At 42.4% G+C, this 18,181-nt stretch overlaps 1 protein-coding gene across 3 annotated transcripts in view; it reads left to right on the forward strand.

Annotated features, from left to right (window-relative positions):
* The first annotated feature begins 590 nt into the window (after window positions 1–590).
* col11a1a (collagen, type XI, alpha 1a) overlaps window positions 591–18,181 on the forward strand; it is a 363,765-nt gene continuing 346,174 nt past the window's right edge. For 2 of the 3 annotated variants that reach the window (XM_034171602.1, XM_034171606.1), the window contains exon 1: window positions 591–1,056. The gene's annotated coding sequence lies outside the window, so the exon portion shown is untranslated. The remainder of the gene's footprint in view (window positions 1,057–18,181) is intronic. The other variant, XM_034171594.1, reaches the window with a different exon arrangement.

Consider the following 18,181-nt stretch of genomic DNA (forward strand, 5'->3'; position numbering starts at 1 on the left):
AGATACTGTATCTTAGTAGTAGTACAGTTTGGCGCATGGTTAAAAAAAATCCAAATATGGTTGGTCAAAACTCATACTCTGGGGCAAATATAGTTAGTTTTATAGCAGCTCTTTTTAGTATAGCTGACTGTCAGAGATTTCATTAAATTTGAGGACTGTGGTTTGTTGGTAGAAGTATGTCCCCTATTGAGTACTCTTGTATTTGGATTTATTTGGTAGAATTCATACTGGTAAAAAATACAGAGACAAATAAAACAGAAGATAACACATTAAGCATAAAAACACTTATTTCCAATGTGGTCCTTCATACACCATCAAATACAACATTAAATACAACGGTTTTGTTTTGTAGTTATACTTAAAAAAAAAAATCCTCCTGTAACAAAAGGTATCTATAAATAAATCGACCATTCTAGCCACTCACAGGTATACAGGGAACTGAAGAGATTATGAAGTTTTGGTAAAAACCTGAGTAACTGTGCATCATTCAAGGTTCTTAATAAAAAGCGTGCCACCGGGTCCCCGCCCTCCTCCAAACGCACTCTGCCTACAGAGACTTGGGGGCGCATTAAGGCTGATGGGTGGACCCGAAGGAGACTTTCCAGGCCCGTGATTTGCTAATCGGGGTTTGGATCCCTTGTCATTTCTCTTGCTCTGGTTTGCGGAGGTCGCCCAGCCCTCCTGCTCGCGGACGCACCGACTGCACTCCATGCGCTTTGGTTAAAACCCGACGACCTTCACTCTGAAGGCTGGGCACTGGGAGTTTTTTTTTTTTTTTTTTAAGGATCGGGGGCCTCGCTGTGACTGAGAGAAGAGGCTAAAAACTCCTCACATATGGCTTTTTTGTAGCAGCTTCCATCACATTTGGGATTGTGGAAGGGACGCGTTTTAAATTTACTTGAAGTCGCCCAAAAGTTTTCACTCACTTGTGGGGGCTGATCATGGAGATGCAAAGGTGCTCCACAAGGTGGAAAACGAAAAGGTGGCTTATGGATTCCCATGTAAGCGTGGTTATCACTTTAATCCTGGTTCTACGGGCTACTGGTGTCAGAACAGGTAAGAATACGCGAGGGGCCAAACGGTTTCCAGTGCGCTTTTATCGGAGCGCGACTGGACTGATGACGGAGGTCGCGGGATTAAGAGATTAACCTGGACATGAAATATGAAACACAAAACAACAAAAACCGAGGTTGTAGAGAGGCGCTGAGGGCATTCATTCAGTACGTGCCAATTTTACGCACGGATGAAAAGCGTCCTTTCCAAACTCCTGTTTTCTGCGTAAAACGCCCAGACAAACTATGTTTGTTAGCAAGAAAAAGTTAGGATTTTTTACCTGTGGTCCCCTAGGTGGATGTACACATGGTTATCAGGGTGGACACGCTCAGACAGATGACACTGGACATGTGGACACAGTAACAGTAGTAGTAGCAATGGTTTCAATTAAAGGACTGAGACCAATTAATGTGCAGTTTAATATTGGGCTCTGTGCTCAGTGGTGGCTCCAGACCTTTTTTCTCTTGGTGGGGCAAGTCGATCACAGGGCACACTATTGAGCAGTTTGGTGACAGAGCTCATGGCAAATGTGCAAAAATGCATTTTAAAGTAAAGTTTAACATGTTACTATGTACTTGTTTATTCGCATGTATATGGAGCTATGGATAGCAGTCGTTGGTTAAAAAATATGATAATTACCATTCTGACAGGGGAAACCTGCTTGTCTATGGTACGGCATAGTCACTTCATGTGTGTCTCCATTTCATCAGGCTGTGGTTCCTAAAGCTGTTTCACAGGGAAATTATCTCTATTTTTATTGCAAATCAAGGAGAATAATGGAAAACTTCATACATTTTGCATAAACAATATCTCACGCTATGGGTCATGGGCACTTCAGAAAGTGGTGGCAACCAGATCTGTCAGACGATGGTGGTGGCAATGCTGAAAAATTTATGCTTTTTAACAGCAAATCTCAGTTTGCCATTATCTGCAACTCTTGCGGGGGCTAGAGATCATCGTGCTCCACCCTGGAGCCATCTGTGTCTGTGCTGTGGTCAAATACTGTATGATTTACTGTCAGTGGGTATAATCCCATCAGGTGAGTGTTGGTTTAAAGGTGTAGGACAGGATAACCCCCCCCCCCGGCTGCCACAAAGGGCTGAGTGGCGGATCACACTGTTGCAGGCTGCAGGCATGATTCACCTTTCTCCACGCTGACTGGTCCACATCGACAGTGTTCTTTCTAACTGGTTGTCCAACGTATAACCAGGTCGACAACCCCGTCAAAATCCCGTGGCTCATCCTTAGCCAGCAGGCTCCTTCAGGACCGGAGACAGTCCATTTACGAAGGCGGCGCGGAGTGCAACGTATTCCAGCTGGACTCGCAGCCGCGATGCGGAAGTCGACTGTACTTGGCTGCACTCCGACATCCTGTCTCATAGACAGCAGCACAGTCGAAGCGGTCTGCCTCTATTGGGATGATCAAACACTTGTTTAAACTCCCTCACAAACCCAGTATGTCGTTAGGAGCCGTGAATTTTGCTCCCAGAGTGCCGTAACCCAGGCTCGTGCCTCTCCTCAAAGGAAATTGATGACATAAGCCACCCGGCTAGCATCTGACGCGTACATGACGGGACGTTGTGCAAAGACGAGCGAACACTGCATTACGAAGTCCGCGCACGTCTCGACACAACCTCCATACAGTTCCGGTGGGCTTAGTATGCTTCAGGGGATTGGGGGGGGGGGGGGGGGGGTGTTAGTTGAATCACACTGGAATGTTTGTTTTGTGCTTGGTCGGCTGGAGGAGGTGCTGCAGCAGCGCCCGGAGTGCGCGCTTCCACCTGGGCGGTGACAGCTCCATCCTCCGATTGAGTATGACGTTCTGCTCGGTTACTAAATCTAACCGAGCAGTGAAGGCGGTTAAGATTTGCTGCAGCTCTCCTAACATGCCTCCTGCCGACGCCTGTGCACCCTGTGTTTCCATTGGCAGTTCAAGCATGGTTGACGCCCCTCGGGATCCATGACGCTGGCCGAGAAATCCTGTTGTGAAAAGTGTAGGAACACGGACCCACAACAGGGGGCGCAAATGAACGGACAATGGAATCAGCCAAATATAACAATTTAATGTTGTGAATGTGCACAACAGAGCAACAGACAACACAACTGAGATCAACAGTCAAATTAGTTACGCTGATGTGTGAGCAGCTCGAGGATAGAAGACGCCCGTCCAGAAAAGAGCCGGATCCCACACCCTTCCACTCCACCGGACCTGAAGAAATCCTGGAGCCACCATGCGCTGGGTCCCCAGGTGGCCACTGCCTCCGGCTGTCAGATCGGGTACTGCTGGCAGGAAGAACAGACAGGTGATGGGGGTGCGTGAACACCAGCAACAGTTCAATATAAAGGTGGAAAGCATCTCCACCTCTCAATCACAATTCTCGGAGCTCGTGCAGATCCTGAAGTCACACTAAACCGAGTCTGCAAACTCAGAATTAATGTCAGTCAAGCACAGAAGTAAAGACGTTACCAATGTATGGCACCAAAAAGGCTGAGATGTTTACTTGTTTGGTAGACGATTTCTCGGCAGTGAGGTGAAGATGCTGCCTGGCTCTTATGGAGGTGTGGATGATGATGATGAGTGACAGCTGGCGTTGTTGATGAGTGACAGCTGCCACTCCGGTTGCTCCGGTGCCCTCTCGTGCCTGAAGCCGGACTTCAGGCAGGGCGCCCTCTGGTGGTGGGCCAGCAGTACCTCCTCTTCAGCGGCCCACACAACAATGTGTCTGGAAGCCCTCTCTAGAGGATGACCATGGGGGCATCCATGCCAGATACCCAAACCACCTCAGCTGGCTCCTTTCGATGTGAAGAAGCAGCAGCTGTCATTTGAGTCACTCTTGATATTCATGCTTCTCACCCTGTCCCAGAGTGTAAGCCCAGGTACTTGGTGGAGGAATCTCATTTCCACTGCTTGTAATAAAATAAAATTTATTTTTCAAATGATTAACATATGAGTTTATATTTTCACAAATTATTTTCAAATTTATCAAAAGAGCATCAAAGTCATTAAATATTAAATTTAAAATTTAATTTAATGTGAACCATCTGGCAGGTGCCAGTGAACAACATTGTCATGGGGCTTATGTCTGTTCATTATGTTCATGATGTGGTCTGCTTGGTGTTGCTTAACTGCACCTCTTGTCTGGTGTTGGGATTTGGGTGCATCTGTCTCTTTGTTAGCCACGCCCTTTTCCTTGTTGTTCTTCCACACCTGTATCTCATCTGCTGGAATCACTCTTCTTTAAACCCTCTGTTTTCACCTATGCTTTTCCAGTTCGTGTTCCTTAGTGTCTTTGTTCCAGCTCTTTGCCACAGTTCTTGATCTCATTTTTTGCCTTGCTGTTTTCTGAACCCTTTGCCTGTTTTTGACCTCAACCATGGTTTCACGTTTTGGGTAATGTTGCTAACTTTGGCTTGTTTACGTGTGTACTGACCTTTTTCTGGCTCTTCAATAAACCCATTTTTTACATTATGCTCTTGTATGAGTCTCACATTTGTGTCCTGTCTCCAGCCCGGTCCTCTGACATGTCTTTATTCTGATACAGACAGTGTTCTGAAACAGGTCTGAAAAAGTGTTTGTCAGCCATCAATAATTTGTAGTACTGACGTGAATTTTTGGTGTCGTCCTCAGCTCCACATTCCATCATTCTGGTTTTGTGTTGATATTTTATATATTTTATCACATATTTCACCACATAGTGCACATCATGTTTTGCCCAGTGAGCACTATTTTTATTGTTAGCTGATTTCAATGTGAAGATGGGTACGGGCACTGGAAGTGACCCAATGAGCACAAACTGTGTACAATGTTCAACATGTGGCACACAAACTAAATGCCATTTCAAGCACAGCTGTTCCTGTTGTTTGCCTTTCAGCTGTCCCCGTTTCAAGGGGGACACCACAGCAGATCCACCCCAGATCCACAGTGGGATGTGGCACAGGTTTTATGCCAGATGCCCTTCCTGATGCAACGTCAGTTTCACCTAGAGAAAGACAGCCTCTGGTTTTCCAAAGACATCTTCCATTTAAGTACTACTAAGGACACACTCTGCTTACCTTCTTAGATCTTATGCTGTGTTTACACATAACGATGGCACGTCAGGAATGCCACAAAGTACACATTCTTGGTCATGATCATGAATGTGATGATTTGAGGCAGAGGCGTCAAGTGTCCTAAGGAACTGCTGCAACCTACCATGCATTGCGATTAATGGCAGTGTTGCTGGAGAATTATCAGGAACCATTACGCATGGTCAAGAATAATGTTCCGCATTGTTGCACGCTATTGCACGCTGTTGCACGTAACAACGCATCGTTAAGTTCTATCACGTTGTGAATGAGGCGAATGTCTCCACACACACCCCACTATTCTCCAACCGTTAGTTGTTAAAACAATTTAGATCACTCCAGTTTGCTTCTCAAAAGCCACAGCAGAAGAACTTTGTGACTGCATGTAGTTGGGCTCTGTGCCATTGAAATGGTGCAGAAAGGAGGAGGAGGAGGACTGAGAGGGCCAGAGTGTGTGGCTCCCCCACGCGGATCTTGTCTCGTCATTTTCCCATGCTCAGCACATTCAGCAGGTGGAGCACCCGGCCAGGAGCGCACTGAGGAGCACTGGAACGAAACCTTTAGCTGATTTGCCGTCACTGTTCTCTTCAGCATACTGCATCAATGAAAACTGAATGTGGTGCAGCAGGGTTTAATTGTGCACACGTCAGAGAATATCCTGTCACGCTCTATTCAGGATCACCACAAATCAAGATGGATCAACACCCCTAGTGGTGACTTTCATGACATGAGGCAAATGAGGGTGGTGCGTGACATTCATGGAAGATTTTTTGACAGCCACAAAACATGCTCACGAAAATCACGAATACACGCACCAACACGCACTATTAAGTAACCTCTTCAAATGCATTAAGTAACATTAAGAATGTCAGGAATGTGCCAAGAATGACGCAAATGACAATCATAACACGTCCTGCCTATGTGTAAACGCAGCATTACAGAACCAGGTGTACACAGAGCAGACTGGTTGCATCAACCACAGCTGTTCCTAATTTTCCATAATCCACTCAGCATCCACTAACCATCCAGTAGAGACACGGCAGACACATATAAGGGGTATTACACAGGCAACTCAAATTTTGCTCTTAGATTGATGTGATACATCAAGTTAACCACCAACAAATCACTTGTACTTGTTAAATGTTCTGTATTTTGGTTTGTTATTATCTACACAAGCGGCTGGGAAAGACAAACTCAATCATTTACGTTTTTTGCTCAGCAAGCTCTACGCTGTTACTAGGGACAGGGGCAAGACTGAAGTCCATTTATGTTTGAAACATAAAATTGGCTTCTAAAGGGGATGATGAAGGATGGCTCCTTCATAAACTATCCGGTTTGTTGTTTTATGTATGTCCCAGGCCACAGGCCACATTGAGGTACCGTGAAGATGCCCACCCACCTTCACTTTACAGTAGCCCCTCTGTCTTCCCATTGAGCCAGACCCAACTCCGGCTTTCCTCATTTCTGTGCCGAACCAACACAATTTTGTTCTACCATGACATCCAAAGCACTAACCTTGAAACCATTCTGAAAACAAGACATACTTAGTACAAACCTTACTGTGAACTTCACCGTTACCTTGAGACCTGGATGCAGTAGTATAGTACACTACTTCAGAATGTATTCTTTACTAGTTTTGAAAACAGCCACAACATCAATCATACACTCTCACAATCCACATTTTTTTGAGGTCTCATGTAGATGTGCCAGTTGGTATGAATGTCTCATTTGTCATTTCAGCTAATTAAAAATAAAACAAATAAACTGGTTCAAAATGGAATTTATGCAATGCAATTTACATTAAGGGGTTGTTTTTTTGTTTGTTTGTTTGTTTGTTTTTGGTAATTTATCCTGAACACAATAGATTGGAGGAACTTTCAAAAAGCTTATCAGAAGTAACATTGTGATTCTTAAAGGAAAACAGAAGAAAGGTTTATATCCTTGTCACAACATAGCCAGAATGTGAGGCCGAATGGCATCAGAATGACAATTCTGCCCACATCTGAAAAAGTGTCCAGTTGCAAGTCCGAAAACATTCTTGAATCAGCCATCTGCGAGAGTACAATTGGCCTGGGCGCCCGAGTGGTGTTACACATGTTCAAAACACCTCTGGGCACAGCTGAGATGGGACACCTAATCTGATGGATTCCATGTGCAATTTGAGCACCATCTGAACCTCAATTTACATAAGCTGATGGTCTGGCAAGAACACAATCTTGAAAATGATTTGTAGGCCCATACGAGGGAACTTCAAGATGGATCTGGGCAAGGCAAAGCCTGCCGGTATGACCGCACGTGCCACGTATAATAATGTCCACCTCCAATGCCCCCCCCCCTGGAGCACAAAGGAACTGTTTATATGTATGTGGCACACTTCATCATGTAATGCGAATGTGAACAGCAGCTATCAAACAAAAAGCACATGCGCTACTGTGTGCACACCGCCACAAATCTGATCAGGCTGTTATATCCACAATAGACCTACAGTACAGATATTTGTCCAGTCCTTCTCATGGGTGACGTAAATAATGTGAACTATTGCCTCCATCATATCTCTATATACATGGGCACTTGCGCTTCTCTGTGGTCTCATGCACAGTAACATGTCATTGCACGCATCAGGCTCAGAGATGAATGGATCTCACCGCGTAATATAACTTTGAATCTCACCTCCAACAGTGGCCCAGGAGTGTTTCACAGTGCAGTGTTAACTGAAGCTTGCTGAAGCTGGTGTTTCCCACCTCTGATCATTTTACAAAACTAGAAAGTTGTCCAACCTCGTTTCGTTTTTTCATTTATGTGTAGCTTCCGAGTGCCAGAATGTTTTGAGAACAGAAATTGTTATTTTTTGCCTCTCAAGTTCAACTCTACCAGTTTAAATTGCATCCTACCAAATAATAAATAAAAATTAAATGCAAAAAAAAAAACAAAACAACAAAACAAACAAACCAACAAAAAAACATGCTTCAGCATGGTGCCTTACAGCAATAAGGTCATGGGATCTCTTCCACCTGTGGCCTTTCTGTATTTAGTTTGCATGTTCTCCCTGTGTTTGCGTAGGGTTCCCTCTGGTGCTCCGGCTTCCTCCCACATCCAAAGACATGTAGGTTAGGTGAATTGATAACTCTAAATGAGGGTTGGTGTGGTGTGCAAGTTTGAAAGTGTTTCTTTGTCTATATGTGGCCCTGTGACAGACTGGCTTCCTGTCCTGGGTGTACCAAGCTTCATGCCCTATGATACTGGGATAGGCTCCAGCCCACTGGAACCTTTGACTGGAGTAAGCAGGTATAGAAAATGAATGAATAAAAAAATTGAGTACAGTGATAAAGTAATTGCTGCGATTCTGCAAAACAGAAAAGGGAGAGGGTTTCAAGTGAACTGGCTAGTTTGTACAGTAACAGGATGCTTGAGTTTGTGTCAAAATAAAAAAAGGAACCGAATGCACACCAGAAAGGACAAGTGGGGGTGTCACGTCATGAGTGAAAATCCCACACAGATGTTTATAATATAATTAAAAACTAAAACAAATTTCACTATAGCCAACAATGTAACATGACAATCATCTAATATTTGGATCCAAAGTATTATTGCTACATATCTGGACACACTGTGTTCAAGCAAAGGATTATCAAGTCCTCTCACACATAGAGGCCCTAAAACTATGTATGTTTGTTTTTTTCAATAAATCAGGTGAAGCCCTCAGTTTAGGTGCCCGTCAGCTATAGGCTGTTCAGCCAGAAGGACATTCCAAACTTTGGCATCAACTGCTTGTTGCACATCTGGATGCAAGATTGTTTCTTTCATGCGATGTAGGATCAGGCCAGCTGCTTTTCATTACTGAACACCTGCAGGCCAGGCCTCTTTTTCTCCATTTGCATTGCAGTTCACATCATCCCAATTACACTTTTTTTCTCAGTGTGTCATTACATAATTGCAATCATTTTTCTTTTTCCTCATTCTGCATAATTCACCTTGTAATTACATGCTAAAGCAAGGAAGATACATTTTTCTCATTACACTCAGATCTGATGTTGGCAGCAAAGACAGAAAAAAATATGTCACTATTCTTTCATGCAAAACATCCTTTTTGAAAATACAGACAAGTCTGATATTCCAAAATGCATTTGATTTGAAACATTTAAAAGAGATTTATAAAGCCATTGAAAATAAGCTAAAAAATAAAGCAGATTGAGTTCGATATTCATGGACTGAAATACAGATGGAAATCTGAGATTTCTGACGTCCACCCAATCCGGATCCTTATCACCTCCAAAATACAGTGCCATGCCCTAATATCTATCTGTGGTGCAAATTTGGTGAGAATCCATGAAGTAGTTTTATTTTTCTTGACGTAATCCTTCAAAGCCTATATAAAGTGAAATCTTGATCCAGAATCCGGATCCGGATCACCTCCAAAAAATAATGGAGTCTTCAATGGCCTAATATCGATCTGTGGTAAAAATTTGTGCAGTAGTTTGATGTAATCCTGCTAACAGACAGACAGACAGACAAATAAATAAATGCTGATGATTTTACTATGCCCCTGGTGGACATAATTAGGTAGAAAAATGTAGCATTGCAAGTGAGTTCAATCTCAGTGCTGCACTTCACATTCAGAGGAGAATCATAGACTGTAGTGAAAATGGATTATTTGCTTCCATTTGCTCACACTGTGGAAATGTAAGGTTACAATGAAGTCATATAATTTTCAATTCAATTTCAATTTATTTTCATTTATATAGTGCCAAATCACAACAAAAGTTGCCTCAAGGGCACTTCACACAAGTATACTGTTGCTGCGTTTGCTGTTTTTGTTTTTGTTGTCAACTGAAACTGGATTTTGCACAGTATAACTATGTGTCTGAAAGGGGTGGGAGGATGGATTGGTTCCTACCTGTAAAGTCTACAAACCATCCATGTAAACAGAGATTGAGTGCCTCCATTCACAGCCACTCATGGCAAATGAAAAGAACAAAACCGGAATGTAAGAATTCATGCAATAAGGTATGTACATATTTGGGCAGTGACACAGTTTTTGAATTTTTTGCCTCTGTACACCAATTGAGTTGTAATGGCACAGTCATGATGTGCTTGGGGTGTAGACTTGCAGGTTACATTCAAGTAATTCAACAAGACTATGATGCAATAAGATATAATACAAAACCTTTATTGCCTACATGGAAATTTGTCTTTCGTTTCACCATAAAAACATGTTATAAAAATGCCATATATCACAGCAAACAACCATAAAAAATGCACTGAAACAACAATTCTCCTATGAATAAAATAAAACTCACAAACATCCATGAAACACCTATCACATGTCACACGGACCTACTGCAAAGACAGAAGAACACTGAGTCTAGAATCCTCACTTCATTTATAATTCTAACCACACTTGGTACAAAGGATGTGTTGTAGATATTTGTACTTGCCTTTGGTATAACAATCTCCATGGGGATAAAAGTTCAAAATCTCTGTACAATGGATGTGACAATTCATTAATAATAAATAATAGACCTAGGAGCATCCACTGGTGCTGCATGTTGAAGCATTCACCTCACTATGGAACCTACCTGGATCCTGATTGCTAACCACCGATCCATCTTTGCCTCCTGAAAGGACCTGTGAAGCTGCTGCAGACTGTGATATGTAGGGTCCCCTTGAGCATTTCTAGTTGCAGAGGTCCTGAACCACTGAAGCATCTGTGAGCTGGATCACACTCAAGGAAGCACACGACATAGCCATAGTGTCATAGCTGACTATCCCTCATATTGCAAGTACAACCCCAACTCAAACTAAAGTAGAAAGGTATGCAAAATTCAAATTTTAAAACGCTAGTAGGTAAGTCCCTTCGGCTGCTCCCTTGTTTGCACTCGGGGTCGCCACAGCAAATCCAAGGTGGATCTGCATGTTGAATTGGCACAGGTTTTACGCCGGATGCCCTTCCAGACACAACTCCACATTACATGGAGAAATGTGGCAGGGGTGGAATTTGAACCCTGAGCCTTCTGAACTGAAACCAAGTGTATTAGCCACTTGGCCACCACCCCTGCAAATTTTAAAACGCTAGTAATGAGGTTAAAATAAATGAATAATGATGCTGTTTCAAACACGTGATGCCAACAAGTGACTGCATTCATGATTTGGCACAAAAGCTGCATCCACAAAAGGCTGAGTCTGTTTGGATCAAAGTTGGGCAAAGGATTTCGAAGGGTTTTTTTTTTTAATAAATACGTGATGAAATTATTGAAATGTTGAAAATGTTCCGCAAAGAGACACTGGAGGGGATGCATATTTCTCCTTCAATACTGCATAATATCATTAAGTGATTCATGGAACTGGGAGGAATTTCAGTGCGTAAAGGACAAGGACACAAGATAAATACCTGTAATATTGGAGGCCTCAGCTGAAATTGCATCAAGAAGCATCATTCATCAATAGCTGCTAATGCCACATGGGCAATGGATCACTTTTGGAAACCATTATCAAGCACTACAATACGGAGTTACATTCACAAATGCTACTTAAATCTTTACCATCCAAAAACCCTTATGTTAAATTTGACCAAAGGCAGCATTGGCTTCTCTGGGCTTGGAGGCATCTGGGGTGGTCCATCACACAGTGAAAATGTATGTTTTGGTCAGATGAGTCAGTATTCTAGAGATTTTTGGAAGAAATGGATGTTGTCTGTTCTGGACCAAAGATAAACAGGTCCATCCAGAGTGTTATCAGTAAGAAGTCCAAAAACCAGGGCCTGTCATGGTATAGGATTGTATCATTTCCCTTGGCAAAGGTAATTTAGAATTCTGCATGAATGCAGAAAAGTACATTGTGGTTTTAGAACAGCATATGCTGCCTTCAAGATTGCATATTTTCCAGAGACATCCATGTATTTTTCACACCCCCGTCACACTACAGCACAAAAGAACACGAATGCCGTATGAATGCCCATTCGAATGACATTTGTGCAAGTCGTGCTGAATGCGAACTGCACTCGGAATGCCTTGTGCAGCATTCTCACAGCAGTCGGCAAATTTATGGAGAAAGAGCACATGCACTCTACTTTCATGTGTTGGCCATGCTAGAAAACATTTGAGGTGGTCGAGTTGCAGTCTACTGCCATACGAATACGGTATGACATTCATACTGCAATTCATACGCCTTTCGAACCATTCAAACTGTGATCGAGGGGCTGTACAAATTATTCGAACAGGTCGAATCCTTACCTAATGTCCCGACTGTCCTCCCGTCACACTAGAGTATGAATGAGCATGAATGCTGTACAAATGGACATCCGAGCATCATTCGTGCAATTTGAACTGCAATCGAATGACATTTCAATTCCTCGGACAGTATTTGTGTGGCGCTTTGGAAAATACGCCAAATTGCCCAGCATGAATGTAGAGAACAGGCATATCACTGTTGTGCTGCATTCACACTGGGGAATATTCGTACGGTGGTTGTACTGCACATCATCACCCTGGATGTGTGAGAATCATTCGAGTCAACTTCAAACCACATTCTGGCTATTCATACAGCATTCATACATGGCTGTACATCTGCCATTCACATTGCCTTAATTTTCTGTCCCGTACGAATGCAGCTCGACTTTTGTTTGTTTTGCTAATTCGTGTGATTCATGCAGCATTCATGCTCTACTGTGACAGGACCCTCAACAAGACAATGTAAAACCACATTCTGCAACACTACAAAAGCATGGCTGCCTCGGAAGACTTGTCCCCAATGGAGAATACGTATGTTGAGAATTTTGGAACAAAAATACAACAATAACCCTGTACTGTTGCACACCTTGAGATGTGTTTACAGGAAAAATGGGATAAAATAACGAAGGTGCTTTTGCTCCGCCGTCAGCAGCTTCGGCACGAATTTCACAGCCACTCTTTTCATGGCCAAATCTTCTGTCACAATGGAATTTGCTGAAAAGTGCTGATGTCCACCTCTTCTGCAATTTTCAGATAGTGACACGACGGTCCCCGCATCACCACAGCGTTCACTTTGGAATGACCTGGTCATTTCAGCATGTTGATGGCCGACCAGAGCGTGGCTCGCTCTCTACCGTTGCGCGGACGTCTTTAATCCGGTTGTACCGCTCCTTAATCTGTGTGATGCCCATAGGATCGTCACCGAAAGCCATCTGAATCTTCCAAATGGTTTCCACCTGGCTGTTGCCCAGTTTCTGGCAAAATTTGATGCTGCGCTGCTCTAGTCATTCCATCTTTTTCCTTGCAATGAAAATCTGCCGAGCGCACTACACATGTCCTCACACAAAGGATGCTTACCAGCAAATGACGCAATCGACAGGCGTGAAAAAATTCATGCATGCGCACGAAGGTTCAAGGTTGGCTGATGCAAGCACACGTGATTCAAATCCATCAGGTTTTTGCAAAAAATAAAAAGGTCCGATACTTTTCTAACAGACCTCTTATGTTAAAAAATTAAATGAAGTTGGACACAGAAAACATAAAATATGTTGGGTTCTACTGTTTCCAATGAAATAGAAATCAAAGTAAATATAAGAATCACTGTTGTTGTTATTTTCTTCTTCTTCTTTTTTTGGTGTGCATTTTTTATACCATCATTTGAGACATGGTCATTCCAGTAGTACTCAAGGATTCTCCAGACAGACCTTGCATTAAAAATACTCAGTTGTCATTTTAGATGACTGGTTACAGCCCTGGCAGAAATAAGTCTAAACCTGTACTTGCCAGCCTATGGTCTCACACAAGAGCAATCAGAGATTTCTGACGTCCGCCAATCTGGATCCGGATCACCTCCAAAAATTAATGGTGTCTTCCATGGCTTAACATGTATGATACATGTTACATAAAATTTTCAACACAGATACATGATGTATCTGTGTTGAAAATTTTGTCAAAATCTGTTAAGTAGTTTTGACGTAATCCTTCAAAGTGTATATAAAGTGAAACCGTGGTCCAGAATCCAGATTTGGATCCAGATTACCTCCAAAATTTAATGGAGTCTTCCATGGTCTAATATGTATCAGTGGTGAAACTTTGGTGAGAATCCGTCAAGTAGTTTTGACATAATCCTTCAAACACTATATAAAGTGAAACTCGATCCAGAATCCGGGTCCAGATCACCTCCAAAATGTAATGGAGTCTGTCATGGCCTAATATGTATCTGTGCTGAAAATTTAGTCAAACTCTGTGCAGTAGTTTTGATGTAATCCTGCTAACAGTAAACCTTTCAAAGTTTATATAAAGTGAAATTTGATCCAAAATCCAGATCCAGATCAACTCCAAAATTTAATGGGTTCTTCCATGGCTTAATATCTATCTGTTGTGAAACTTTTTGTCAAAATCCATGCAGTAGTTTTGACATAATCCTGCTAACAGGCAGATAGACAAATAAACGCAGGTGATTTTATTGCGTCCTTAGCGGACGTAATAAATGAGTATCAGAAAGACTGGGAATGAGGACATCAGAGAGTCAGTACAGGTAGGATGTTTTGGAGATGTCATGAGAGAGGTGAGATTGAGATGGTTTGGGCATGTGCAGAGATGGGATGTGGGGTATACTGGGAGAAGGATGCAGCTGCCAAGGAGGAGGGGAAGAGGAAGGTCAAAAAATAGGTTTATGGACGTGGTGATGGAAGATGTACAGAGTGGAATACGGGGGCTGGGTGGGATGGAGATGAATGAGCAGGAACAATCAAAAGGAGAAGAAATTCTGTGAATATATTATTCTGTGCCCAGTTATCACATTTACGGCCTTGGATAAAAAGGGTCTTTAATATGTTGTTGTATTGTTCAAATTTATAGTATATCAACACTGCCATTTTTATAACTTAATCTTTTAGAAAACATGTCAAACTATAACACTGAATCTAAAACATTGACACTGACTTATAGCTCGTCATGAAAGAAGAATCAAGAATGGATGAGAGAAATATTTTGCCTTAAACTGGATCATTGGTTTACCAGATTACCTTTGTGTGAACTACATTTGCCCAGTCTGGTGGCTAGAGTCTTCTTAAACTGTTTTTGTGGTGAAAATAATCCACACCCTATTATTTTAATAGCTTCAGTCTATATTGGACCTACTGTGGTGACCCAGAGCATTAAGCCAAAAGAACATTATATGGAGACTGAGACAAATTAGACAAACATAAATCAACATGTAATTTAACAACTGAATTTTATTCAGTTTAACTTACATTCTAGAGATTTCTTTTTGCTTCCTGTTTAAAACCATATCTTTTTGAGGGGGAAATGGTATAAAACTTACAATTTCAGTGTAAAGAACAGAGACTTCTGACTTGTCTTGCAACAAGCAACTTAGTAGGAATAGAGATATTTTAACGAAAATTGTTAAATGTGTCCTCTCATCCATCTGTGTTCACACTCTGTGGTCTGTTTACTCAAGTAAATCATGTAGATTTATTTTAAAAGTGTGCAGCAATTTCTCCCTTGACTACACTTCTGTGTGTATGTGTATTACTATTCTCAAAACACATCAACTGTAGATGTTCATTTGCTGCTGGATAGAAAACATTTAGTAAATACATAGTTGTCACTGTGTGTGAAAAAGCAGATATATAATTGAGAAATAACAAGACAGTCTGAGAAACACTCAAAATAAATAAAATTTGATGCTCTTACTGCCCAGTTTATTACCCACAAACACTTAGACAACTTTAGTGAAACGCTCCAACTGATGCAAGATTCTGAAGTGAATCTATTTCTATGAAATACTGTGGCAGCCAAAAATAATGTTAGGGAAGAGAGAGAACTTTTTCTTGCTTACATTAGACAGACAACTAGCCTGAGTGCAGAGAAAGAGCTCTTTATATCGTCGTTGGTGCTGTGTGCAAACACTCACAGAGGCTGGTGGCTGACTCGAGTGTGCCTGTGAAAAGTGCCTGTGTTTCGACAAACTTAGGTAAAACTCCGTAAATACAAGATACACTCAGTTTTTTAAACTAATATTATAAACAACAAATACTGTGTCAGTAACTGTTCTATTTTTACGCAAGGCCATCAAATATGGCCATTGGGTATTGCGAAGGCTTTGCATTCATCTGCCTGTCCGTCCATCTGTCCGTCCATCTGTCCATCTGTCTGTGTTCAGTCCTATACTTCCATTCCTATTACTGCAAGAGTCTTAAAACTCGCAGGGAACATTCTTGGGACACAGACCTTGAACAAGTTCAGAGATGGCTAAACTTAACCCTGTTATGGCCATACTAGCAAAACAGAACAAAAAGCACAAACCAATCTTGTCAGAACATGCAGTGACAGAAATGTTGCAGCAAAGCAACCACATACAGTGTAGTCCAGTGTCCACAATGATGAGGTGGTTGAAAAGACAACCAGTGACTGTATTGATGCTTGAGCCATCATTAAAATTCAACATTACCCACAGCTCACCCCACTTCTGATGCAACTCCAACCTCTTCACAAAAAGCCCCCAAATTTCACAAAGTATGCTTTTGACTAAAACATTCCTATATATGCTTCCCAATTCAATTACCATTCCATTTACACATATGTAGCTTTGGTTGATCACACACCTATTTGTGATCCCTAATTCTTTCAGTGCTGATATGCTCCAGTTGAATCCACCGAGTTATATTCAGCCACTTCACAGCATTTGAAGGTCACATATATTAAGAGGTAAGATGATTTGTTTCCTCCGATGTTGTCCGCCATCCAACAGGAAATCCCCCAAAGCAATCAAACCATAACTCTGTAAAGGCTCCCCTTACCAAAAAATAGTACTGATAAGTATATAAAAAGTTAACTAGAAGTATACTTGAAACATACTTGCATATACTACTTTTTGGTAAGGGTCTAGTTTATGGTGTTGTGGTGTGGTGTTGTAGTTATATTTGGTCAAGGGGCATGTGACGTCACGGCTTGGGAACACGTACCATGTTTGGATGGATATGAACGAACAACTGCCAACTGTGACGCGCATGTGTCTGCTCACTGTCCTCACGTGGACATACATAAAAACATATATCACTGTTGCAATGGGCTGCAGCAAGCGTGCACATGGCGCGCACATTAACAGGCTACCCCACATGAAACGGACCGTCAGATCATAAAACGATCTGAATGTCACGTCACCCACGTGAGCTTTGTTTCGCATGATGAGGCATCTGTCCTACGGCACACCATTCTCAAGACGTGTGTTGGGCAGGACACACGTGTGGGGCCAGCTGGACACCCTGCCAGCAGATGTGGACATGATCAGTGCACCCTGCTTCTCATTCCTGTCATTTCATAACTGTATGTCTATGACCATGGATCATCTACAGAGGAACAGACGGATCATACTTGCATTGCCCACTTGAAAAGAGGGATTCAATAAAATGTGGTGTTTTTATATGGTGTGTGCGGTTTTATTTCTTCTTAAATACATCCATGTCCTTCTTGATATCAGGCATTTTCCCGCACCTTTTACAGGACAGCGATGGAGCTTGTTGGTCAAGTTTCTGGCTGGCAATCAGAGCTTTTGGAAAGTACAAGTTCAAATCCCATGGGTGGCATGTAATTTTTATTTATTTTTTTATTTTCACAGCAGCTGCGTGATGTGGTTACACATGCTGCAGCTGCTCAATGGGGGGTGGGCTGAGGTGGTGGATATTATTTACACGTAGCACGTGCAGGTCATACCAACAGGCATACCATGCCAGATCCATCTCGAGGTTCCCTCGTATGCGCTCAAATCATTTTGGACCCTGTTTTGCTGCCATCAGAATATGTAAACTGCGGTCAGAAATTCAGATCCACCAGGTCTTTTCCGAGAGCTGGCCGCCCCTCTAAACTGAGCGAACAGGGGAGAAGGGCCTTAGTCAGGGAGGTGACTGAGAATCCAATGGTCACTCTGTCAGAGCTCCAGCATTCCTCTGTGGAGAGAGGAGAACCTTCCAGTAGGACAATCATCTCTGCAGCGATCCATCTGTATGGTAGAGTGGCCAGATGGAAGCCACTCGTTCATAAAAGGCACATGGCAGCCCGCCTGAAGTTTGCCAAAAGGCACCTGAATGACTCTCAGACCACGAGAAACAAAA

This window comes from Thalassophryne amazonica, chromosome 1 (assembly GCF_902500255.1).
Source record: "Thalassophryne amazonica chromosome 1, fThaAma1.1, whole genome shotgun sequence".
NCBI lineage: Eukaryota > Metazoa > Chordata > Actinopteri > Batrachoidiformes > Batrachoididae > Thalassophryne > Thalassophryne amazonica.